The 26158-nt window shown below is 47.0% G+C and overlaps 1 protein-coding gene across 7 annotated transcripts in view; it reads right to left on the bottom strand.

The window, feature by feature from the left end:
• The window catches only part of TSNARE1 (t-SNARE domain containing 1), a 417418-nt gene extending 396778 nt beyond the window's left edge, over window positions 1-20640 (bottom strand). For 5 of the 7 annotated variants that reach the window (XM_066625626.1, XM_066625633.1, XM_066625629.1 and 2 more), the window contains exon 1: window positions 20534-20632. The gene's annotated coding sequence lies outside the window, so the exon portion shown is untranslated. Of the gene's footprint in view, window positions 1-18880; window positions 18898-20533 lie in introns of those variants that run through there. The other 2 variants (XM_066625627.1, XM_066625628.1) reach the window with 2 other exon arrangements.
• Window positions 20641-26158: the final 5518 nt, after the last annotated feature.

The raw sequence follows: 26158 nt of genomic DNA, 5'->3' as shown, positions 1-26158 counted from the left end.
CCCTGCCCTAAATAAATGAAAGCATAAAAATGTGCGCCCAACTCCATGGTGTAAAGGAGTAAACTGGGAAATGAGCCAGTAAAGGACTCATTGCCCCCAAAGTTCTATCATTTTCACTTGCAGGGATAACCCAAGGAGAAGAGAGGCTGAAGGAGAATTCTCCATTTCTGACAGGCAACTTTCCAACTCAGCAATTTTCAAGCAGCGAGCCCAGCACATCGGTGTGCCGTGAATTGTCCACAGATGTGCAGTGGAGGTTGGAGGAAGGGAGTTTATAGTAGAGCCATTGGGTATGTGAGCCTCCCACCATGGTGTGCCTTGCCAATTGCAAAAAAAAAAAAATGATTATATGCCTTGAAAATTTCAGCACCTTTTCAGTGCGCTGTGAGATGAAGAAGTTTGAAAGCCATAGTCCTAACTCACTATTTTTGTCACTGTTGCTGTTGTTGAAGTTTCCCTGCAGGGGAATCTACCCCCCTCTCATTTCTTGCCAAACATTCCTTGGCAAGAAAAAGGAGGCAGAAACTGGTGATCGGGAGAACTCATTGCCTTGATCTCTCCTGACACTCTTTTTGTTTGGGGGCATGAGATTTGTTCTTTTCTCCAGCTCCTGAATTGAACTAGAAGGGATAATCTTGACTCGAGGAGGAGAGACAGTGAACGCAAGTGGGTGTTGCCTACCAAACTGCTACCTCGGTGAGCCTGATGGAGGGGCCAGCCCTACATCCTCACAGACCTCCAACCACCCAGAAGGAAGCTCCTAAATAGAAGCAACCCCAATAATGCTGAGTTCAGGGAAGGCTGGGGAACCATCCCAGTTGGGAGAGGGAAGGATCCCTTAAGGCAGTGGTTCTCAAACATCTTAGCACCGGGACACACGTTTTAGAATGACAATCTGCGAGGACCCGCCAGAAGTGATGTCATGACCAGTAGTGACATCATCAAGTAGGAAAATTTTAACACCCCCGTTCAACAAGATCAAATATAATTAATTATGTAAATTGAAAGTTCGCAAGAAGTATATGTTTAAAAAATTATTTAAAATAGACCTCCTAACCTTCCCAAGCAGTTGCTGATCTGTTTCAAAAAAAATTCCCCCAAACATCCCAAAGGATCTTATCCACACTTACTTGGGCATAACTCCACTGACTATCACTGTTAAAAGCGTAAACACAGTAGGCTGTTAAAAGTACAGATCTGTAACATTTCCACAAATACAGTCACATACCAGAATAGCATCAAGTCTAATATATTAAAAATAAAAAATGTGTTGAAATGAAATTGACTCGCGACCTGCCTGGTGGGTCCTGACCCACAGTTTGAGAAACACTGCTTTAAGGCTTGTTCTGGGTACAGTCTTTCCAGTTAGACTCTTCCTGCACAAATCTCCCTTGCATTTGGTTATCCCTCCTGGTTTTCTCTCTTCACCCCAATTCCTGACCATCTAACTTTCTCATACCATCAGGGATATATTCCCCAAAAGGTGCCTCATCACTTGGTTCCCCCCCCCCCAAAAAAAAGTGTCCCTCCAGGGCTGGCTCAAAGGGTACCTTCTGACAAAGCCAAAATGTCTTCCCACAGGGCATGCAACCCAAATATAGAACCACTGTGCGGCTGTGCAGGAACGAAAAAAGAAGGAGCGGATTTGATGAGAAGCATAACGGGTTATGAGTGGCATATTGTGATTTACCACTTGGAGGCATGGAGAGGATAAACAGCATTCCTAGTTAGAGGTTCAAATCTGTTGTTGCTAACATCAGTTCCACACATTGAGAGAAGTTTAGAACTAAACAGAGACAAGATGCGTTCTTCTCTCTTCTATAAACAGGAAAAATTGAGCAGGACAACCAGATCATATTGCCTGCCTAGATAGAGCTTTTGCTAAAGAATTCAAGTTTCACCTGAACTATTGACAACAACAACCCAGTAAGGTAGTCTGGGGATACGAGAACCATGTCACAGACAGGGTGGCGACAGCAGCACAGGTGAGCACTGCCTTTCGGTTATTGAAACCATTTATAAGCCCCCTTTGTGGCACGTTAGGGAATGCAGCGCACAGAGCAAGAGTTGCACCCCACAAGAACAGAAGTCTGGCGCCCATTCTGAGAAGCTGACAAAGAGCAGGGTAGAGATGGCTCCAAAGTTGCAAGAAAAGCCAGGGATGTGCACGCTGCACATGGGTTGTGTTTGTGCACCTCACACGGTGGCAGTGGCACTTTTCAAAGGACTCCAGTGGGGCGGCTCTGCCTCACCTGCCTTCCCCCACACCACACATCCCTGGGAGAAGACCCTTCCCCTTCACAGTATGTGGTGGGCCAGCAAACGGTAGAGCGTCTGCTTTGCAGGCAGAAGAACCCCAGGGTTTCCAGCTAAAAGGAGATCAGGTAGCAGAGTGGAAAAATGCCTTTCCCCGAAGCTTTGGAGAGCTACTGCCAGTCAAAAACAGACAACACAGACTTTAAAAAATAGAAGACAGCTTCACTGGTTCATGCTGATTTACACTCAGAGGACACAACTTTCCAGCCCTGGTCATTTTTTTCCCCAAAGACCTAAAACAAAGAGGCACATGGACAAGAGTTAGCCTGGCACAGCAACAAAGCTGCCCACAGCTGATCTTCTGCAAGGCACTTCAAGGGCCTGACCCCAGATTTCTAGTGCGAGCAGCAAAGCACTCATTTTAACCCACTCATCGCACCAGACACATTTCAACAGCAGTTTTGACAAGTACTTAGTTTGCAAGGATCCCTCTGACTAGGGGGTACTCAGCACAAGATGCACACCACCTGCTAGGCAACACATCTTGCAGGAAGGTAATTTTTGCTTACAGCTGAAGGCATTAGCATAAACTTCACTCTCCAAATGGGAATTTAACACGAGTGCCGTGCAGTTAACAACCGCCCCAAGTTTATTTCCATTACCATCAACATGGATCAGCAAGAAATAAGGCAACACTCAATACACCAGCAAGAACCCTTTCAGCTGAGCAATTTATGGCATCACCAACATTAGCAGCCAGATCATAAACCTGAACGGTACATGAAGCGAGGGAAGACAGAAAACACAGTACGGGGGCCATCTCCCACAGCCAGCCAACATGCAGCAAGTACCTCTGAAGGCAGCTTGACTTGCCAGGACAGCAACAGCTTCCCTACTCCCCCTATATAAAAACATAAGAAAAGCCCAGTTGGATCAGGCCAAAAGCCCATCTAGTCCACCTTCCTGTATCTCACAGTGGCCCACCACATGTTTCAGGGAGCACACAAGACAACAAGAGACCTGCACCCTGGTGCCCTCCCTCGCATCTGACATTCTGAGGTAGCCTACTTCTAAAATCAGGAGGTTGTACATACTCATCACAGCTTGCAACCTGCGATGGACTTTTCCTCCAGGAATATGTCCAATTCCCTTTTAAAGGCATTTGAACCAGATGCCATCATCACATCCTGTGGCGTTCCAAAGACTAACTATAAGCTGGGTAAAGAAATGTTTTGTCAGTCCTAACTCTCCCAACACTCAGTTTTAGCAAGTTCTGGTGTTTTAGTGAGTCCCCTGGTTCTGGTGTTGATGAAGAGCAATGAGGCAGCAGCTTGGGAGGAAGCCCACTGGCTGGCGGGGAGGGCGAGAACTGCCTTGAGAATTTCGCATTGTTGCAAAACGGTGGGAGGGGGTTTCCCAGGAGCAACAGGGGCAGTGGCACAATCCCATCTCCTGCCTTGGGCTGCTACTGCCTTCACGAATGAGTCAGCCAGATCCAGAGAGACGGGCACAGGCCCACCTATGTCACCAGCATCAGTGCCAAGTGGTCAGGAAACAATAAGGAAAACAGTGCCCTGGCAAGAGCAGAGAGTGACAACAGCAGCTCTGCCAGCAAGAGGCAGACCCAGCAAAAGGAACAGATGGCTGCCACCAAACGTAAGCCATTTGCCTAAGGCTGCCTAGGATGTTCATGGCAGAGGCGAGATTCAGACCAAGGAGGTGCTGAATCATGGCCGAGCGTTGTAGCACGAGATGATGCCAACTCTCAGTGTACTGCATGGAACTGAAGGTGGGCTTCTGTCTGCTACTCTCACAGGTGCCCCAATCAAACTGGACTTTGCCCTGGATGCCTGATCTCCCCATCCTCCCCAAACTCAAAAGTGCCCTCTCCTTTTGGCTCTCTGTGTAGGAGCATCATGCACATCTGTGCGCATGAGCTCCTTGGAGGAAGCACAGCAGATATGTTGTTGGCAACCTTCAGTTTCGAAAGACTCTGGTATCGCGCTCTGAATGGTGGTTCTGGCACAGCGTCTAGTGTGGCTGAAAAGGCCAATTCGGGAGTGACAATCCCTTCCACACCGGGAGCAAGTGCAGTCTGTCCCTGGTCTGTCTCCCTGGCTATGGGCCTTCCTTCTTTGCCTCTTTGCCTCAGACTGTTGGCCAAGTGTCTCTTCAAACTGGGAGAGGCCATGCTGCACAGCCTGCCTCCGAGCGGGCCGCTCAGAGGCCACGGTTTCCCACTGGTTGAGGTCCACTCCTAAGGCCTTCAGATCCCTCTTGCAGATGTCCTTGTATCGCAGCTGTGGTCTACCTGTAGGGCGCTTTCCCTGCATGAGTTCTCCATAGAGGAGATCCTTTGGGATCCGGCCATCATCCATTCTCACAACATGACCGAGCCAACGCAGGCGTCTCTGTTTCAGCAGTGCATACATGCTAGGGATTCCAGCATGTTCCAGGACCGTTCCAGGAAAAGTTCCAAACACCACAGTCCTGGAACAGCAGATATATATGAAACATAAAATGAAACAAAGAGGAAGAGCAAAAAAATACATAAGGAAGATTGAAGTTGCCATACCCTGAACTGGGTTGGTGGTTGACCTTCCCCACTTCTGTCTGCTCTGCTGGCAGTGGTCCTCCAGGGTTCCAGGTTAGGGGGGCCTTCCCTGCTACCCAATGACCTTTAAGTGGCTGCATAGGAATTGCATATAGACCTTTGGCATGCAAAGCAAGTGGTCTACCACGTTTTCCAGACTCACAAAGAGAGTCTGGTCCAACAACAAGCTGACGGAACATACCAAGATCCAGGTCTACAGAGCTTGCGTCCTGAGTACACTTCTGTACTGCAGCGAGTCATGGACTCTCCGCTCACAACAGGAAAGGAAACTGAACACTTTCCACATGCGCTGCCTCCGACGCATTCTCGGCATCACGTGGCAGGACAAAGTTCCAAACAACACAGTCCTGGAACGAGCTGGAATCCCTAGCATGTATTCACTGCTGAAACAGAGACGCCTGCGTTGGCTCGGTCATGTCATGAGAATGGATGATGGCCGGATCCCAAAGGATCTCTTCTATGGAGAACTTGTGCAAGGAAAGCGCCCTACAGGTAGACCACAGCTGCGATACAAGGACATCTGCAAGAGGGATCTGAAGGCCTTAGGAGTGGACCTCAACAGGTGGGAAACCCTGGCCTCTGAGCGGCCCGCTTGGAGGCAGGCTGTGCAGCATGGCCTTTCCCAGTTTGAAGAGACACTTGGCCAACAGCCTGAGGCTAAGAGGCAAAGAAGGAAGGCCCATAGCCAGGGAGACAGACCAGGGACAGGCTGCACTTGCTCCCGGTGTGGAAGGGACTGTCACTCCCGAATTGGCCTTTTCAGCCACACTAGATGCTGTTCCAGAACCACCTTTCAGAGCGCGATACCAGACTCTTTCGAGACTGAAGGTTGCCAACCACTGAATTGTGCCATGAAGCTGGACCACCGAGCCCTGCCTATACCTTCAGAAGTAACATAGAAAGGAAAGTTTCACCAGTTGCAGTTTTTCCATCACCACCCGTCAGAGACAAGGGAAGCCATAACTTGCACAATTCTTTCCCCTGTGCAGCTCTTAAGTAGTACTAGAGCCACTGCCGAGATGGATCCTTGCAAAGGTGGCACAGATAAGCCAATACAGAAGCTGAACCACAGTCCCTGCAGATTAAGAGGCTGCACTTCAGACACAATGGGAAAGCACAAAAATCAACTCTGCTGTATAGAGCCAAGCAGGCTTTTGCATCTGTCTGCCATCCCCATACCCTAGAAATCCATGCTTGAGACGGGGAACACATTTTTGTCACCATGGGCCCTACTTTAATATCCCAAGAGAAAAGGACACAAAGAGTTAATCATAAATACGAAAAGTTACAAATGTACATTTCAGCAGAGCTTATAGCACGCCTTAAAAAAAAGCATACAAACCCAATTGATCAAAGATTGCAGGTCCCATTTCAAGGCAGGTGAATGGGTAATAAATAGTGAACTAAGAGTGGGGGGGGAGAAAACCCGAAACAGCCTGGCGCAGCATTTTATGAAATCGAATTGTCGCTTGCCAACATGTCAGCAAAGTTCCATTTCATCTGCATTTTCCCATCGCTAAGAGGATGAGCAGCAGAGCCTTTGCTCAGTGACTTATGACCGAGACTTAAATCTGAAACCAGCTTCAGTATTCAGTGGCTTTGATGGCAGCCAAGAACAATTACCTGAGATGTCCTCTACCAGAAGACCTGACCCCGGCATAGGGCCATGATGAAAATGATCTAAAGGCCCGTTCCAGCCATTAACTTTACAGGTTTTCTTCTAAACAATGAACACAAAAGAGAGGGATCCATAGAAATTCAATTGCCACGTTTTATATGAAGCCTGGTGGGAAACCAGTTACTCGTTTCAGAGGAGGAGAATATGTGGGGCAAACAGGGCTGGTTTTAAGCCAATTCAGGCAGACTGCTCCCAATTTGGCCCTGTCCCTAAGGGGGTAAAAATCAAAAATAAAATTAATATTTTTACTAGATCATTTCAGTCACCAAAACAAGTGGTTTCGTAACCGTTTATTTTGTTTGCTTGCAGGCTTACATGCATGCAATTTTATAGTAGAGTGTCCCAAGAGCCATTTGGTCCATTAATTCGCACGCACTTTAAGTGCACTGTAGGGGTTTGAGGCGGGCGTGCCCCAGCAAGAGGCCTCAGACTTGCTTCAGGGTTACAGCAGCCTGGTCCTCCTCCCTGGTCTGGCTGGTTTGCCCTGGTCTTGGGCAGGAGCTGTTGACTGCACAGCCTCGCCTCTCTGTCTGCTCTCGCCATCATCACCGGCCGCCCGCCTCTTGTGGGGCTTCCTGCTCCCTCTTGCCCTTGTCCTCCCTGCCTAAAAGAGCACCTGCTGGCCCTTGGGCAATCCTGGCCCTGCCCGTGGTATCCACTGACCCAGTAAGGGGCCCTGGCTGCTGGTCTCTGCCCTGGTACGCCGAGGTCCGTGGGGAGCGTGTGAGACACTGTCTGCTTTCTCCTCAGTCTGCTGGAGTTTTGTATGGCTGTTACGGATTCCGCAGCTTTGGATGTTCAGCTCCTGAGGGTTTGTTGGTTCTGAGACATCTCTCTAATTAGAGAAAGAAATTTAATGTAGGGTGAGGAGGAGGGGGGAGGAAGGAACTTATCAATCCTTTACGTGTGTGTGTGTGTGTGTGTGTGTGTGTCAGTACCTTTTTATCCAACAGTCTGAAGAAAGCTTAAAAGGATGACTCCCAGCCCTGTCCACCAGTCCGATTCGGCCACAGCTGCCCATACCTCACCTTCCGTGGGCTCTGCCGCACCGATGGAAGGTGGGGGCATCCCGTCCCAGGAGGATGGGGTAGGGCAACTCCTCCGTCCACACCAGGTCGACTTCGTGGATGTCGCTCCTGTACTGCAAGGCCACCCGTACCATGGGTGAATGTGAAGTACAATTGAGCAAGCCAATAAGATTATTCACACACAACCCCAATTGGGGGGTGAGGACCTCAGGGATGGCAATTAATCCCTTACTTCTGATATGTGCAAAGCTTGGGCTCATGGTTAAGAAGTTCCATCCCTCTTAATAAAGAGTCTAAAATTTAGCTAGGTATCCGCAGTCTCTTTCAATCCTGCTACAACACTTCTCCCCCAGGAGGGTTTCAGTGGCTCCTGTGTGGGCACTGAACATTGTAGTCTTTTTCAGGAGGAGAGAATACAAGTTTTGAAGGGAGCCTCCCTGTGGCATGCAAGTGAACGCTTCCCTTCGGAGCCATTCCAGGCCATGCCTCCATTTTGCTAGCGTGGCCCAGAATGGTCCAAAGGGGGAAGGGGCTACATGCACACCACGGGAAGGCTCCCGTCAAAACTTATTGCTTTGCACCCCCTCTAGCTATGCCACCATCACCATGGAATGCCCTACAAGTGGCTCTCCTGTAAAACCAATCGCTGACCTGGAACGTACCGGAAGAGTGCTTACTCCTGGTTAGCAGTCAATATCACTGCTGAGCCAGTTGGACCCCGAGTAAGATCAGTCACCTCACCAGAGCTGCCGACCCCAGCACTACGTGGCCTGCATGGTGGGAAATCTTGAATCTGCCTTTCAATCATGCACCCTTTGAACTTCCTATTAATCTTCCCAAGTTCCAGCTATAATAATAATAATAATAATAATAATAATAATAATAATAATAATAATAATAATAATAATAATAATAATAAAGCACAAAGTAAACTCCGTAATAGGTTGACTAAAAAGGAAAGCTACTGCAGGGGGAGAGAAGTTGCTGTCATAATAATAATAATAATAATAATAATAAAAATTTATTTTTATCCCGCCCTTCTCCCTAACGGGACCTAACGGGCGGCTGTCATGTCCCTGAAGTTCTTCCAAACCCAGTTCTGGAAAGGACCTCTTCTTCAATGTTTGCAGTTCCCCACAGATGACAAATTCACCCCAGATCAACTCAGAAAGAGACAAAAAGAGCGCCCCTGCAAAGAGGCAGGAGAATGTTTGTGTTTTGCAAAATTAGGATTTGCAAGGGATTCTGGCACATTCAAGTAGTGTGGGGAGGGGAGAGTCAGAGAGACACAAGAGTGGAAGAAAATGAGAAGGGAACACTGGGGCAGGAGTAACTGATGAGCAGAAGGGGAAAGCAATGAGATATAAGGTCAGAGATGTAGGCTGAGGCTGAGTCACCGCAGTTAACTTAAATGGCTTGAACTATCAGCTCTGACACACCAAATGCTGCATCAACTCAAAGAAAAGCTCAAGAGCAATAATGTGGCATTCTGTACCTGCCCATCAACCTCAGCTTGGAGAAATGTCAATTTAATTAAAGAGGACACTCATGGGGAAAAGGACAAGATCTGCAACAAAAAAAAAAACACTGCACACATTTCATTCTGAATCCACCTTGTTTCTGAAGGGAGTATCTGATTTCTGCCAGAGGTTTGGCATCACAGCATACACTTGTGGGCATTCAGATAGCGCAGAGGCCCGTAGAAGGTACAGCACAGCTGCACTGCTGAGTAACAGCCCTCCTGTAAAATACTTTTGTACCAGGAGCAGGATCCATCAGGAACCTCTCCAGGCCAAACCACAAACAGCAAGAATGACTGTCTATCAAATGAAACCGGTTCAATATAGGTGAACACTAAAACTTCTCCCAAACATTTTCAACATTGTTGGAATGGTGCCCAGAACCAAAAATTGGTTCATGCTTTCTTAGTTAAAATTCCAACAAAATGCCCTCCACACAAGGAACAGGTCCCTCCCTGTGCACATTTAGGCTTAACATCTGAAGAGGTCTAGACACATCATCAGCTTAACATGCGATTGCCAATGGACCAGGACAGGGGTGTCAAACATAAGGTCCAGGGGCCGGATGCAGCCCGCGGAAGCTTTTTACCTGGCCCTTAGGCTCTCTGCTGCTGAGCAGTGCTGAGGTGTTACTGCTGAAAGGGCAGCCCACATGAAAATTGGACTCTCCCATATCTTGAAAGATTATCAAGATTTGTGTTTTCTCTTTCGTCATTTGCAGCTAATGAGTTGCTCAGTGAGAAAAAGTGGTGCATATTTTTGGTTATGACCAGTTATCTTGTCTAATGACATCACTTCTTCCCTAACGACATCATTTCTGACCCTCAGAAGGCATCATGAATGTCGTTCGGTCCTCTGTATGAAATGAGTTTGACACCCCTGGTACCCATGTTACCAGCCCAGGGTGTGTCGACCTCAGTTTTGCCTGACCTCAATGATGTTACCATATAGTACTGCGATGGCAAAAGAAGGAAGACTGGCAATTCACCAGTAACCTGGTCTGCATTCCCCCTTTTTCTGCAGCTGCAGGATCATGTAAAAAAACCAGAATGTTAATCGAGCCCCTGCTGGGCTATGTCCCAATTGTCTAGGCCAGCTTTCATGGCATGGGTCCTTAGCACACTGAGCTCCACACATACACCTGTTCCCCCCTCTTCAAATACTGGAGTATACTTCTGGCAGGAATGAGCATGCAACACAGAAGTTCACCCTATTCTCATGGCCCAACACCTCCCTGGATGAGCCTTCCCTGGAGGGCAATCCCACCACTGACCCAAGCGTAAGCCAGCAATCATCCCAAGATTATCATTGCCCTGGAAGACATCCCACTTTAGGAGTCTGCAGACTCAGAGACTGCGACTTACCTGAGTGGTCAGCACTCACGCAGCCTCCACAATAATCCCTTGGGATCACAGGCTGGAAGGTGCATTGCACATCACAAAGCCCTCAAGTTGAGATTATATGAGAAACTAAGAAATGAAACATACTCTACATCAGGACCCCTCTGCTGCTCCAGAAGGAGGTGAGGTAGCAAGAGCAGCCATAAAACCATTGATTTGGGTTTCAATACAGTAGCTGAGGGGGGAAAGGGACAGTTGTTCATGCATTATTTTGCTATGAACATCCATATTTGCAAGAACATCAGAAGAGCTGCACTGGATCAGCCAGAGGCCCATCTAGTCCAACTTTCTGTATCTCACAGTGGGCCACCAGGTGCCTCAGAAAGTACCCAGGCCAACAAGAGACCTCGTCCTGGTGCCTTCCCTCGCATCTGGCACTCTGAGACAGTCAGGTTCTAAAACCAGGAGATTGCACGTACCCATTGTGGCATGTAACCTGTGATGAACTTTTTCTCCATAAATCTGTCCAATTCCTTTTTAAAGGCATCCAGGTCAATGCCATCATCACATCCTGTGGCAAGGGGTTCCACAGACTAATTACAAGCTGGGTAAAGAAATATTTTCTTTTGTTTGTCATAACTCTCCCAACACTCAATTTTAGTAGGTGTCCCCTAGTTCTGGTGTTGTGTGAGAGGGAAAAGAACATCACCATCCACTCTGTCCATCCCCTGCATCATACAAGGCACTCATACAATGCAGTCTAAATCTTGGCTGCATGCTTACAGGCCCAAGACGTTGAGTGTTGGGAGAGTTAGAACAGACAAAAGAAAATACTTCTTTACTCAGCATGTGGTTGGTCTGTGGAACTCCCTGCCACAGGATGTGGTGACGGCATCTGACTTAGATGCCTTTAAAAGGGGATTGGACAAGTTTCTGGAGGAAAAGTCCATTACGGGTTACAAGCCATGATATGTATGTGCAACCTTCTGATTTGAGAAATGGGCTATGTCAGATGCAAGGGAGGGCACCAGGATGCAGGTCTCTTGTTGTCTTGTGTGCTCCCTGGGGCATCTGGTGGGCCGCTGTGAGATACAGGAAGCTGGACTTGATGGGCCTACGGCCTGATCCAGCAGGGCTGTTCTTATGTCCTGAGTAGAAACTCTGAAATATGTTGTTTTAGCTACTGAATGCACATGCATGGACCAAATTTGCAGTGGCTGCATATAATTCTTCAGCACCAAAAACACAAACCCTTGAAAAGAACTGGCTTTTATTGTTTTTTGAGAATCATAAAAGTTTCATTAGGTCTTGTAAAACATGCCCAGCATTGCTTTTCCTTGGGCCTTAAGTAGAAACTGGGGCCTCAATGACTAGATAATATTCTCTTCGCTCACAATGCCGCTCAATATTTAAACAATAAGAATTGATCCTGCAAAGAAGTGAAACTGCTCACCTTTCTTCTGCAACACAAGCTAACTAAAATGATGTGGTTCGCCCAGTGGCATAGCTAGCAGGGGTGCAAAGCAAAGCACATTTCAGGCAGGCGGAGCAAAACGGAGACATTCATTTTGTTCCCCCTGCCTGGAATGGCTCCGAAGGGGAGGGGCCGCTTGCACTCTGCAGTGAGGCTCCCTGCAAAGCTTAGTGCTTTGCACCCCCTCTCGCTACGCCACTGGATTCATTCAGAGACATAAGGACAGGAAGCAGACAACTCTGGACTAGATGGAGCCTCAAGGAAAAGGAAATGTGAAATGCTGGTTGGTTGGCAACCTTCGGTCTCGAAAGACTATGTATAAGCCTACAGCACCTGGTATTCCTGGGCGGTCTCCCATCCAAGTACTAACCAGGCCTGACCCTGCTTAGCTTCCGATATAAGACGAGATCGGGCATGTGCAGGGTAACAGTTGCTGTCTGTAAGAAGAAAAAAAAGTTCAGCTGTCTGAAGGAGCCACACATTTGTTTTCTTGTGACTCCTCTGGGCCAACTGCGCCCTCAAATCCTACACTAACTCAGAGTAATACACGCAGATCAAATCACTACATGTTCTCCCCAGTTTACTCTGCCTACACCTCCCACTCCTTCTTCAGTCATCTCACTTGCAATCTTTTTATATTTGCAGTCCCTTGGAGCAGAGGGAGATGCCCAGATTATAAGAAGAGCTGCCCCCCCCCAGGTAGTGAGCACCCTGGCATGACCACTAGCCAAGGCAGAATTCTTGCCCCGAAGTGGAAGTTCAGACCACCAGCCTACAGATAAGAACAACAAAACAGACAACCTTTCCTCACCTTTTCTCGTTCCCTTAAGGCAGTGATGGCAAACCTATGACAGGCATGTCAAAGATGACACACCACGACATTTTGGGTGATACACCAGCATTCACCAACTGACAACAACTGAGTTTGTTTTACTCATATTTCAGTTTTGTAATTATTTGACATTTATTTATATGAGACAGCACCACCTGTGATTGGACTATATTTTTAAAAAACAAATGAATATGTTCCGGGGGGGGGGGTGGTGACATGCCAGCCAAGTCAAGTTTGGCATTTCCAAATTTTTGACATGCCAAGACCAAAAGGTTTGCCATCACCATCTTAAGAACATAAGAACAGCCCCACTGGATCAGGCCATAGGCCCATCTAGTCCAGCTTCCTGTATCTCACAGCAGCCCACCAAATGCCCCAGGGAGCACAACAGATAACAAGAGACCTCATCCTGGTGCCCTCCCTTGCATCTGGCATTCTGACGTAGCCCATTTCTAAAATCAGGAGGTTGCACAAACACATCATGGCTTGTACCCCGTAATGGATTTTTCCTCCAGAAACTTGTCCAATCCCCTTCTAAAGGCATCCAGGTTAGATGCCGTCACCACATCCTGTGGCAAGGAGTTCCACAGACCAACCACACGCTGAGTAAAGAAATATTTTATTTTGTCTGTTCTAACCCTCCTAACACTCAATTTTAGTGGATGTCCCCTGGTTCTGGTGTTATGTGAGAGTGTAAAGAGCATCTCCCTATCCACTCTGTCCATCCCCTGCATAATTTTGTATGTCTCAATCATGTCCCCCCTCAAGCGTCTCTTTTCTAGGCTGAAGAGGCCCAAATGCTGTAGCCTTTCCTCATAAGGAAGGTGCCCCAGCCCCGTAATCATCTTAGTCGCTCTCTTTTGCACCTTTTCCATTTCCACTATGTCTTTTTTGAGATGCGGCGACCAGAACTGGACACAATACTCCAGGTGTGGCCTTACCATCGATTTGTACAGCGGCATTATAATACTAGCCGTTTTGTTCTCAATACCTTTCCTAATGATCCCAAGCATAGAATTGTCAGGATCTGGTTCAATGCAGGCAATCCAGCAATCTACAGTTTGGGGGCTCAGAGACATGCTTCAGGCCTGATGTCTTCAACACGAGGGATGGGACCCAGAAGTGGGTCCCTGCTGATCTCAGGTGGGTCACAGCAGTGCTACTGGTGCTATCATTTTATATTGAGGCTGAGGCCTGCATGACTTGAGCAGAAGCAAGAGTGAGGGATTCAAGAGACAAATCCCAAAGATTCTGGATTTAGGGCACTGGTTCCCAACCCGTGGTCCGCGAGCCCCTGAGAAGTGAAAAACAAATATGCCTTCGATTACTTCCAGCATCTAGCTAAGCGAGTGCTAACCCACAGATCACAAGAGAGGGTGGAGAACAGTCTGCCCACAGCCAACAACAAAAACAGCCACCCAGAAACCTCTATAAATAATAAATTGAATAAATCTCTAATAAAATCTTCTCTGTTACAAATTTAGCTGCATTTTTTGTGTGCAGCAGGTGGGGATGGGAGGGTTGCATATGATCTACGATGGTTCCAATTTTTGCCTTAGTGGTTCACGGGCTTCTAAAGGTTGGGAGCCGCCACTTGATCCATCCCACCATTCCCCACCCCCCTACTCTCTTGCAGCACTCACACTGCTGTGTCTAACCTCATTACCTTTTTTATCTCCCTCCATCTTTTGAAACTGAACATACGCCCTCACCATGCCATGCTCTGCCCTCTTCCGCCTGATCTGGGAAAAAAGAGAAGGCTGAAGACACAGTAGCAGCATGTATGACAACTAGCCACTGCCAGGCAGGAAAAAGAGAGAGAAGAGCTGTGGCAGGGTGACATGAGCTCATTTGCCCACCAGCCAACTGGTCAGTATTGCCTGACATGCCTTTTTATTTCTTTTTAAAGCATGCAAAAGGCACACACACGTGTGCATGGTACAGAGTGCCTGCTAGGAGAGCACAAGCAGGCCAGTCACACGGTTCCAGTAGCAAGCTTGATGGGAAGAGGCTTCTGACCCACAGATCCCTTCCCTACTATTCTCAGCTTACACCCACAATAAAAGTTTATTTCTTGCACCTTCCATTCTTGGCTCCCTCTTCATTACCCAGCATTGTGCTAGTGGCTACTACACAGAATCCTAGCACATTATTTCCCTTGCAAGTGCATGTCAGCGCATGCTTAAAAGCACACTTGGTTGCATCAACCAATGTGCCTGTTCACATTAGACTGTGGCATGTGCAACCTGGTCTGCCACTGTGATGGGTGCACATGAGCTGCCTGTTTTTGGCAAGGGATCAACACTGCCCTTGCACTGATGCTGTTTGGTGGAAAAAGCAGAAGCAGCCCACATAAAGAGAGGCAGGATGGGGGGCGCATGAGTTCCTGAAGGTGGGTTCCATGTCGTAGACTGGATCCCAGCTTTTAACAAACCGAAGACCACTGCTGAAGGCAGCTGACTCTGTGCATAAATCATCATCATCAAGGATCTGTGACGTACCTTGAGAGATTGTCCCTGCCTCTCAAAGACCTTGAATGGAAGACTTGTTCTTGCTTACAGGCAGCCACTACCCAGTCAGCAGCAGCATCACACCATGAAAGATGGACTATGCAATGAAGACTCAAACCAAGCAACCAGTCTCTGCAACAGCACAGGCTCCCTACAGCTTTCCACCTACTCAAGCAACACTCTCGGCGGTTACTCACAGGCTCACTCACCTGCACTTCACATCGCATGATCCATCGAACACCCATCTATCATTTACACTGACCAAATGAAATTGTCTTTATGAAATTGACACAAATTAACCATCAAAAGCGGCAACGCTCAGAAACCAGGACAGGAGCATTTCTATTCCTCCATGATGTCCATAAAGCATGTGAAAGTTGACAGTAGAAGCATTTCAAAGGCAGCTCCATCGTGATGCGCTGAGTTAGAATCCAATTTGATCAGACTTGGGCTCCATAGGCAATGGCAGTGCCTTGTTCTCAACAGCATCTGCTTGTCTCTACGTAGGAGCTGACTACACTATTGACCTTGTTTTTTATATTCACCACCATGGAACTTGTTTTCATTTGGGCTCTGCATAGCAATTTCTTGCCTAGTTTTTTCCTGGTAAACAGCACACACATGGGGAGGGGTAGAGGGGAATCTACACAGCGACTGCAGAATTGGGCTATTAAGCTTTGCCCTGGCAATGATCCTGATCTAGATCCCCCGCCCCCCAATGACTGCTGTTTCATCATGGAGAAAAACTTTCAAGGACACACCATTTCAGCTTGTCAAACAAAATTGTGGACCAATTTGTTATATAATACTACAGCCCGAAGCTTTCGCACCAAGCTACATTTTCCAGGTGTGCCCAAGGAGAAGGAATTAAGCCTATGGTGGTGGTCTACCGTTTATTGTTTGAGCAGCTCTCCTCCAAATCCTTTCCAATTTGTCCACAGAGCAAGAACTGAAGGGCCGTGCCGATCCCCTCGTTCTACAAGGGCCTTGCAGATTTGTTTTATAACTTCCCGAGGCTCTGAAACAAAGCTCACATTGATACAACCTAAAGTGGCACCAGCCTTGTGTGTAAGAGCACATTAGATTTTTCTGAAAATCCAGAAATAGATATGTTGCCATGGAGTATGTCAGAAGTCATGCGAGAAGAGGTGTTTTCAGCATGGGAAGAAGCAAGGAAACTCTCTGAAACCTAAAGGGATTTTCCAGCCCTAAAAATAAATCTGACAACATTCCCATTAGATAGTGTGTATACTGCAATTCTGCAAACACAAGTACAGAACATTGGATGACAACTGAGCATTCTCAGAATCTAAGCTATCATTTTAAAAATAAGCAGCAAGGTTCTAGCCCTCAAGGATGTGTAAGGATTCCAAAGATCTGTAGGCAAGATCGCTACACCCTCTGTAGGTTTTCCATCTCCCTGTTACTACCAGAAGCAGAATAAACCATCCAAACAAACAAATTATGTGTGTCTGCTTAATATATATATATAGTTTATGCTGTTTGCAAATATTTGACTAAGCTTTTCTTAGTCAAATATTTAGGATGCTCTTAACTGACTGGTTCGTCTTATGACAAAACTGTCTTTTATTCCCTCAGCAGTCCTCAGTGTGGCTCATAAAAAAACAGTGGGGGACAAACCACAGAAAGTACATACTTTGGATGCAGAAGACCCTGTATGCAATTCTTGGCACCCATATTTTAAAAAACTGTCTCTGACTCTTCAATCCTACCCAGCAGGTAGGAGGTGATGAGAAAGACTCCAGCCCAAGACCGCAAAAAGCTATTGCTAGTCAGAGTATACAAGGCGAGATGTACCAATGACTGACTCCGTATAATGCTATGGAATTATTTAACATTAGCCCCTGTTAAAATCACATGACATTCAAACCAATCAATCAATAAAAAACAAAATGCCAGCAGGTAATATCACTGAGCCTCCTGTGGCTCAAGCAGAACACAAGAGGCAGGCCACAATGACAAAACAGGAAGCCACATGTAATTCACCCTCTGGCAGAGTCTGAGAAGCCCAGATTTGTTATGACATCTATTACATTTCACCAAGAGTCTGCTCCTGTGCACACCACCCAGAAACACCAGGGCACTGATGGCAGAAGGGATCCTCAGTAATACTGGTCCATCGTTTTCCAGTGGCATAGAATCCTAGATTTGCCAGGGCGATTGCAAGGCCATCTAGGCACTCCTCAATGCAATGCCTTATGCTCAGCTCTGTCCCCATCTTTGCGGTTCAACATTACACAGAGTAGCGCCCCTCTAGCAGAGAATTCAGAGTAATAACCAGCACATGCACATGTATATATGAAACTAGTCCATTACAGCAAGACCAGAAAACAGAACTCAGGATGGGACTAAGCTATAAAGATCAAAATGAGCTTAGTTCTTCAGTGGTTTGCAGTCACCAGGAGCAGAAATCACATAGAGCCCTGCAGCCCAAAAATGTCTGAATGCACCCCTGTTCTTTCCTGAGATGCCACTCATTATTACAGTAAAAACAGAGTAAACCGGTTCAAGGAATTTGAAATCATTTACTATCAATGACCTGTCCGATATTTCATAGGTCCTTCAGCAATGACCTTAGCAAAGCAAAGACCATACAACTAACAAGCTCTCACTTTCCCAGTGCTCCACTTTCTGTTTCTCTTTCTCCTGTATTGTGCAATCCACCTTCCTTTCACTTCTGTGAGACGAAAAGGGAGTGCCATTGTTTGCTCAGAGAATACATACAGTGTTCACACCACGAGAACTGAGTAAGGTGCGGGGCTCAGGTAGTTAAAAAGTATCACAACAGAAGCATATGAAATCAGTGAAGTGGGCCCAGCAGGTCAACTTCTTGCAGTGAAATCCTACATACGTTTACACAGTAGTATTACTATGTTCAATGCGTTAACTTCCAGGAAAGTATGTTCTTATGTGACTGTGTAAGTTTAACAAGCTTGTATACAGCTTTAGATTTCAAACAGGCTATTTGTAAAAATAAAATTTGTCTTGCTAAAATCCAAATCATTTTTTAATCTCTGATTGTTACCCAGTCTTTAACAAGCAGAAAGCTCCATGCAGATGCACCCTTGTGGGGAGAGCAAAACCTGCCCTCCACCTTTGCCTCATGTCACCAAGGACAGAGGGGAGTGCAACACACCCATACAAAGAACACACAGAGATAATCCTTATAACACCATATTATCCCCATATTGAAGATGGGAAAACTAATGCCAAGAGAATACTTGTCTGCTTAACAGAATCTAGAGCCCAATCCTGCCCAACTTTCCAGCACTAATGCAACCATGCCAAAGGGATGTTTGCTGCATCCTGTGGTGCATCCTGTGGTGCATCCTGTGGTGGCAGAGAAGTCATGGAAGTCTCCTCAATGTAAAGGAATGTTTGCTCCCTTTTCTTGGGACTGCATTGCAGTCCCAAGTGCTGGAAAGTTAGATAGGATTGGGTCCCTCCTTAGCTCTGGAGAAAGTTAATAGTGAACCTTAGTCATTCTGGCTCACAGTCCCAACTGCTTTGTTACACTACCTCTAGAGAAAGTTGTTGAAGCTCCTTTTCTCTAGCCTCGAGCAACATAAAAATAACACACAATATAACACTCCAGAGATCAACTGACTTATTTTGGAGGCCTAATGTGCAGCAAAAAGTGATAGTTTTATTGTAGTCGTTGTACCCCCATAAGGTTACTCCTCACCACTTTCCATGTCCAGTCATAATGTCTGGCCCTTTTGAAGAACAACAGGAAGCACATGCAATAGAAATTCCAGCCAAGCCTGCTATCAGCACCAGTTCATAGGGTGTTGTAGCACACACAACTGCACCAATCATCACAAACCTCTGGAGCTCTGGGCGTTTGCAGGGCAACAGGCTCTAAGCCAGTGGTTCCCAAACTTTTTGGCACCAGGATCCACTTTTTAAAACAACACTCTATCAGCACCCACCTAGGTTTAGCAAACTTTTAAAAAAGATCTAGAAAGGAATAATGATTTATTTAAGAAATAATAACCAGGAAAAAAACCCTCAAATATTATCTTTCTCTATCTACACATGCTTGCAAACTGCAGAAGCTCATCTCCTTGCAGGGCAGTTAGCAGCTATCTTGCAAACTGCAGGAGCTGAGCTCTTTTCAGGGTAATTAGCAGCTACAGCATCTGTTTTTTTGTCTACCCCCCCCCCCAAGAACATAAGAACAGCCCCACTGGATCAGGCCATAGGCCCATCTAGTCCAGCTTCCTGTATCTCACAGCGGCCTACCAAATGCCCCAGGGACCACACAAGACAACAAGAGACCTGCATCCTGGTGCCCTCCCTTGGATTGGCATTCTGACCTACCCCATTTCTAAAATCAGGAGGTTGCACATACCATCATGGCTTGTAACCCGAAATGGATTTTACCTCCAGAAACTTGACCAATCCCCTTTTAAAGGCATCCAGGCCAGATGCCGTCACCACATCCTGTGGTGAAATGACTTGAGGGCCAAATCTTACCCAACTTTCCAGCCCTGGTTGTTGTTGGCAACCTTCAGTCTCGAAAGACGATGGTATCGCGCTCTGACTGGTGGTTCTGGAACAGCGTCTAGTGTGGCGTAGCAGTACCAATGGGGTGTGCACTATAACCTGTGCGCTATAAAGAGAAAATCTGTTTCCTTGCCTTGGGGCTGCATTACAGCCGAACTGGCCCTGGAAAGTTGGATAGGATTGGGCCCTGAGGGAATGAGTTCTTTCCATCAGCCTTTGGTGACCCACCAAAAGTCACCAAAGTGGGTCCCCGACCCACAGTTTGGGAACCACTGCCCTAAGCACTGGACTAGTGATTGCTGTCCAGAGACAGGGAGGAGCTCTGCACATGCTCAGAGCCACTCCACCCAAGACACCAAAAGTGTCCAAAACTCTCCTGCACACACCCACAAACTTGAGCACAAGAGTGCAGCAATTTTCCCAGGACTGCACAAGCATCGCAAGAGCCTGACCCTGGAAAGCAGAGGGTCACTTGGCCAGCATCTAATCAGGGGATCTTCCCAAGGTGTTGGCAACAAAAGTACTGCTGGGGCACCAAGCAGGGATGCGTGTACAGGGGTTCACACGTGCCCTCTGCTCTGCAGGGCTTGCAAAGGGGAAGGAGCTCTGGACCCCTCCTGGGTCTGGGCAGGCAGACCCTTTGCAAAGGGCAGGGTCGCCTGCAGCCCCTGCCTTGGGGAGAGCCTGCCTCCCTCCCTTGCACAGCCCCCACTGCAAGCCCCCTTGCAACAAGCGCAGACAGGCTCCCCACCTGCAAGCACCCCTTGCTCGCGCCGCGCCGCGCCGCGCCTCACTTGTCAATCACGCCTAACGGGAGTGCAGAGCAGCCCTGGCTGAAGCTGGCTGAAGAGGCGAGGGATGCAGCGCGCGTGCGCACTCCGTGGGAAAACAGGACCTCTGCTTCTGACACCACCGTGGCCACGCCCCTTCTCAGCTGGCCGACCGCTCATTGGCTGTAGTTCTCCGGAGGGACGGTCGCCCGAGGGTGGAAGGCACTACAAAGACCGGCCTGCACGGCGCGGAGGGAGGAACCCGACCACCACAGGCAGGTCCTAACGCCCGTCATATTCCAACCCTGCAAATTCCATTCATTAAAACAGGCCCTGCAAAGAGCTCAGTCATGGGTCGTGCGGGCTTTTCTGGGGCAGACATTGGCTGTCAGACAGATAGACAGGCAGAGCCCTGGACCTGGCTCATGTATTTTAAACTTCTCCTGAGTGTTCACACTTCCCCCTCTTGTTGTCAGCATGATGACAACCCCCCAGTATTATTGATTATTGGTTATTGCAAAAAAGGAGGGGCAGCAGGGAATGGGGGCTGCTTTGAGACATGCAAAATTATGCCTGGGGTGGACAGAGAGATGCTCCTTTCCCTCCCACACAACACCCAACCAGGGCACAGCCACTGAAATTCAGTGTTGGGAGAGTTTGGACAGAGAAAAGGATGTAATTAGTCTGTGGAACTCCTTGCCACAGGAAGTGGTGATGGCATCTGGCCTGGATGCCTATAAAAGGGTGGAACTGGAGATCGCAGCTCTGGTCTACATGTAGGGTGCTTTTCCTGCACTAGTTCTCCATAGAGGAGATCCTTTGGGATCCGGCCATCGCCCATTCTCACGACATGACCAAGCCAGCGCAGGAGTCTCCGTTTCAGTCATGTGTACATGCTAGGGCAGTGTTTCTCAAACTGTGGGTCAGGACCCACTAGATGGGTCATGAGCCAATTTCAGGCGGGTCCCCTTTCATTTCAGTATTTTAGACTTGATGCTCCCATGGTATGTGACTTCATTTGGAGAAATGTTACAGACCTGTACTTTTAACAAGCTACTATGTATATTCTTTTACCAATGATAGTAAATGAGACTTACTCCTGGCGAAGTGGGTAGAATTGCAGCCTAGGATTGTGAAAAATTTTCCTGCTTGATGATGTCACTTCCGGTCATGACATCAGTTCCAGTGGGTCCTGACAGATTCTCATTCTACAAAGTGGGTCCCGGTGCTAAATGTGTGACAACCACTGTGCTAGGGATTCCAGCTCATTCCAGGACTGTGTTGCTTGGGACTTTGTCCTGCCAGGTGATGCCGAGGATGCGTCAGAGGTAGCGCATGTGGAAGGAGTCATGTGCAAAGAGTCCAAGACTTGCTGAAGTACAGAAGTGTGCTCAAGATGCAAGCTCTGTAGACCTGGATCTTGGTATGTTCTGTCAACCTCTTGCTGAACCAGACTCTCTTTGTAAGTCTGGAAAACGTGGTAGCTGCTTTGCCAATATGTTTGTTTAGCTCAGTATTGAGAGAAAGAGTGTCGGAGATCATTGAGCCAAGATACACAAAGTCATGGACAACCTCCAGCTCATGCGCAGAGATTGCAGTGCAGCGGAGTTGGATCCACATCCTGACCCATGACCTGTGTTTTCTTCAGGCTGATTGTCAGCCAAAGTTTTGGCAGGCCCCGCTAAAACGATTCATGAGCTGCTGAAGGTCTTTGGCTGAGTGGGCAGTGACAGCTGCATCATTGTCATTGTCCTGACATTCCAGGTGCTCAGCTTTAGGGCAGGAGTTTTCTTCTTTCTGTTGCATGGTGCAGAGTTGTCGATCCGCTTGTCGGTTTTCACCCTGAACCCCACGCACCCCGTGAGGTTAATGGACCGTGGCGAAGCAACACCTTACTGGCTGGGGACTGCCCAGCTTAAGGCGGATAGTAGCTGCCCAATAAGATGCTGTCAAAAGCAGCCCCTGGCATCACACTCTACGCCAATCGAGTTGGAGACTTATCTCTGCTGCTTCCCGTGTTGTGCCAACGCTGTATAACAAAGTTGGAGTGTCTTCTCCAGTGCACCAAACCTGGGTAAAGTAGGTATGGATGATAGGCTGTTACCCATGCAGCAAATCCCCCCTCTCCACGTTGCTGAAATGGTCCAATGGAAAGGCAGAAGCCAATACGGTTGGTTCCAGCGACGTCGCAGGAGTTGCCAGAACATGACTGTGTTCAGCCATGAACTGCCTCAGGGACTCCGGCTCCAGATTTTGCCTCGAGGTTGACTCCTGAAGACTTTTCCATAACTGGATGTAGCCACAAGGCAATGGAGGTTTGGGATCAGAGTTTTCCTTCTCTCAGATGAGCTGCCTTCCCACGCTAACGAGTTCCATCTACCCAGATAGATATTAGTGTTAATATCTATTATTTAAAGCCTTTATGCCAAGTTCATATAGCTTTTATCCATCCATTATAAAGGATTTTAAATGAGCAAGTTTCACATTGCTTGATGAAGAGTAAGTTTGTTTGAAATTAGTGTGACTCTTCTTGTAGCTTTGGGCATAGCAAGGTGAAATATAATTCCTGAGGATGTCAGGAACATTCCTGAGGACATCCGTTTCATGCACTCTCATTCCCTCCAGTATCTCTGTTCTCACAGCTTCCATGAACTTTCCCTGAAAGTTCAGGGGAGGAGGAGAAAAGGCAGTCAGAGTCCAGCCAGCTGGTTCCTCAGGTGTTCCACTCCTTCTCCTTGCCCTTCTGTAGCCTTCTCTGGGAGAATTAGGACACACAAAAGAAGATATTTCTTTACCCAGCATGTGGTTAGTCTGTGGAACTCCTTGCACAGGATGTGGTGATGTGGTGTGAGTGGATAGAGGGATATTCTTTTCCTTCTCATGCAACACCAGAACCAGGGGAAATCCACTAAAATTGAGTGTTGGGAGAGTTAGAACAGACAACAGAAAGTATTTCTCTACCCAGCATGTAATTAGTCTGTGGACTTGCACCCCCTCTAGCTACACCACTGATTCTATATTACAAAAAAGGCATTTATTCCATCTGTCCTAATCTAGTTACACAGACAATTAACATTTCTCTTGCTACCACATAACAACCAATAATCATGTTTATTAAAATATCTGTAGAATTGTTACCAGTTATGTGCCTTCCTTAAATCTAATTGCTGCCTGCATATATTTGCCAGGTGTGGGGACAAAAGGAAAAAAAAAAAGCCACCACCAAATATTTTAATTGTATCATTATCCTCAGTGTGTAGAAGATAATTCAGCTTCTTAGTGGGATTGGAGATGTTAATTCTTTAGCATGCAAACAATCTAGGACAGAGACCATCGCTGGCTTTTTCCAGCAAGCCTGATAGAAGGCTGAAATCCTTTGCACACCTGCTCAGAAGTAAGTCCCACAGAGTTTTAAGACCACATTTTAAAGGGCCTTAAAGACAACTTCAGAAGCTTCTCCACTTCAGCATCTACACATCACCACCCTTCACAACTTTTCCCTCACTTTAATTGCCAGGGCACTTCAAAGACTGGGGGAAGCCTTGTCAATTTCATCAGCCTCCAGTCTCTGGTCTCTCATGAACTTAAAAGGACAGAAGATATTCTTGGGTCAAGGCTCAGCTAGGTCAGAGGCAAGATGTCTGCAGAACACGCACAGGTCAAGTCCAAAATGGCAAATGGGTTGAAGGGGCCAGAAGCAGGTGACAAGTGACAGGTAGCAACCAGGCTCTGGAGCAGACAGAGGAAGATCAGAATAGACAGAGGCTGGTGATGTGGTCCAAGACAGGCAGGTAGTCAGATCAGGCAAAGCAAGGCTTACTCTCAGTGATGATTGCTCAGGCCCTCTACAGCTCACCTGATTCACCTGGACTGACAAGCCACAATAACTTTTATTGACACCAATGAAAAATTCTTCCCAAGTACTAACAACAGCTTGGGGCAGGGGTCATATTTGTCAGGACCACATTGTGAGAAGAAAATATTGAATACCACTTTCCTGTGTGCCGAGGTCTACATCAGTGATGGCAAACCTTTTCGACTCGATGTGTCCCAAATACTGAAAATGCCTGACTCTGCTGGTGTGTCACCCCCCCCCCCCACAAACAAAAGAGCAACAATTATTCACATATTCATTTACTTAAAAATTATTTAATTATTCAATTATTTATTTAAAAATAATACAGTCCAATCATGTGTGGTGCCACGTATTACATAAAGAAATGTCAAATAATTACAAAAATAATATGAGAAAAACAAACTTAGTTATTAACCGGTGTTGGTGAATGCTGGAGTGTCACCCAAAATGTTGTGGTCACCTTTGACATGGGAGTTTTGGGTTTGTCATCACTTGTCTAGATCATGACTGGACACCTCTACCCCCCCCCCCAAGCTGATATTTAGGTTTAGGGGAAAATTCAGAAAGCCAGATCACGCACTGTAGAACATGTGGAATGATTTGAGCCTGTGGTGACTGACCTCCCCTTGCCCCTTTTATTTTCCCTACCTGTTTCCATTAAGAGATGTCCCAATGAAAGTGAAGGAAGAGCTTCTCTCACACACTTCAGAATCAGCGCCATTGAAAAAGGCCAAGCATGACCAAGCAATTCTGGGGATTTTGGGCCCTGGCACAAGAAAAAGAAGGGCCACACCAGCATCAGGGCTCTCTTCCCCTTTCCTGGCAAATTTATTATTATTATTTTTTTCCTGAAGTGAACTTGCGGTGGAGAACATAGCAAAAAAATGGGAATTGCCTGGTAGGGATATTTTTACAAGAGTCCTTCAAATGACATTTTGTTGAAAGTACGACTAGTTGACCAGTTGCGGCTTGTTCAGGAATGCAACCTCTTGCGACCATGGAGTGTGCCAAAAAGTTTTAAAAGGGCCGAGGGCCGCCTAAAGCTCCATAAATATTCCCTTTTTACAACCCCACAAGCCACTGCTGAGAAGCACTCTGTGTCCTTTTGCTGCATTGCTAAATCATTTCTCAGAACCACTTTGAAAGAAGACACCTGCGGGGCAAAAGTGTCATAAACATGCATTGACATCAACATGCTCTTGTCTTCTTTGCACTCTGCAAACTTCTGATTATAGCTTCCCATTAACCACTAACAGCATCTGTCTGCCAGGTAGTTTAGCTGGTCTTCCTCTTCCCTAGGAAAGCAGACATAAATAGTTCATGTACAATGTTTAGGTGGGAGGACGATATCTGTTGGGGGGAGGACTAATGTAATTGGACACCTGAGAGGGGATAGGACTGGCACCTGAGGGGGGCATGACTGAGACATACAAAATTATGCAGGGGATGGATAGAGTGGATAGGGAGTTGTTCTTTTCCCTTTCTTACAGCACCAGAACCAGGGGACGTCCACTAAAATTGAGTGTTGGGAGAGTTAGAACAGACAAAAGGAAATATTTCTTTACTCAGTGTGTAATTAAACTGTGGAACTCCTTGCCACAGGATGTGGTGATGGCATCTGGCCTGGGTGCCTTTAAAAAGGGGTTTGGACAAATTTCTGGAGGAAAAGTCCATCACAGGTTACAAGCCATGATGACTACATACAACCTCCTGGTTTTAGAAGTAGGCTACCTCATAATACCAGATGCAA

The sequence above is a fragment of the Tiliqua scincoides genome, chromosome 4, assembly GCF_035046505.1.
Source record: "Tiliqua scincoides isolate rTilSci1 chromosome 4, rTilSci1.hap2, whole genome shotgun sequence".
NCBI classification, from domain to species: domain Eukaryota; kingdom Metazoa; phylum Chordata; class Lepidosauria; order Squamata; family Scincidae; genus Tiliqua; species Tiliqua scincoides.
Note: the sequence above shows the minus strand (reverse complement) of the source record. Positions and strands in the feature narration are given on the sequence as shown.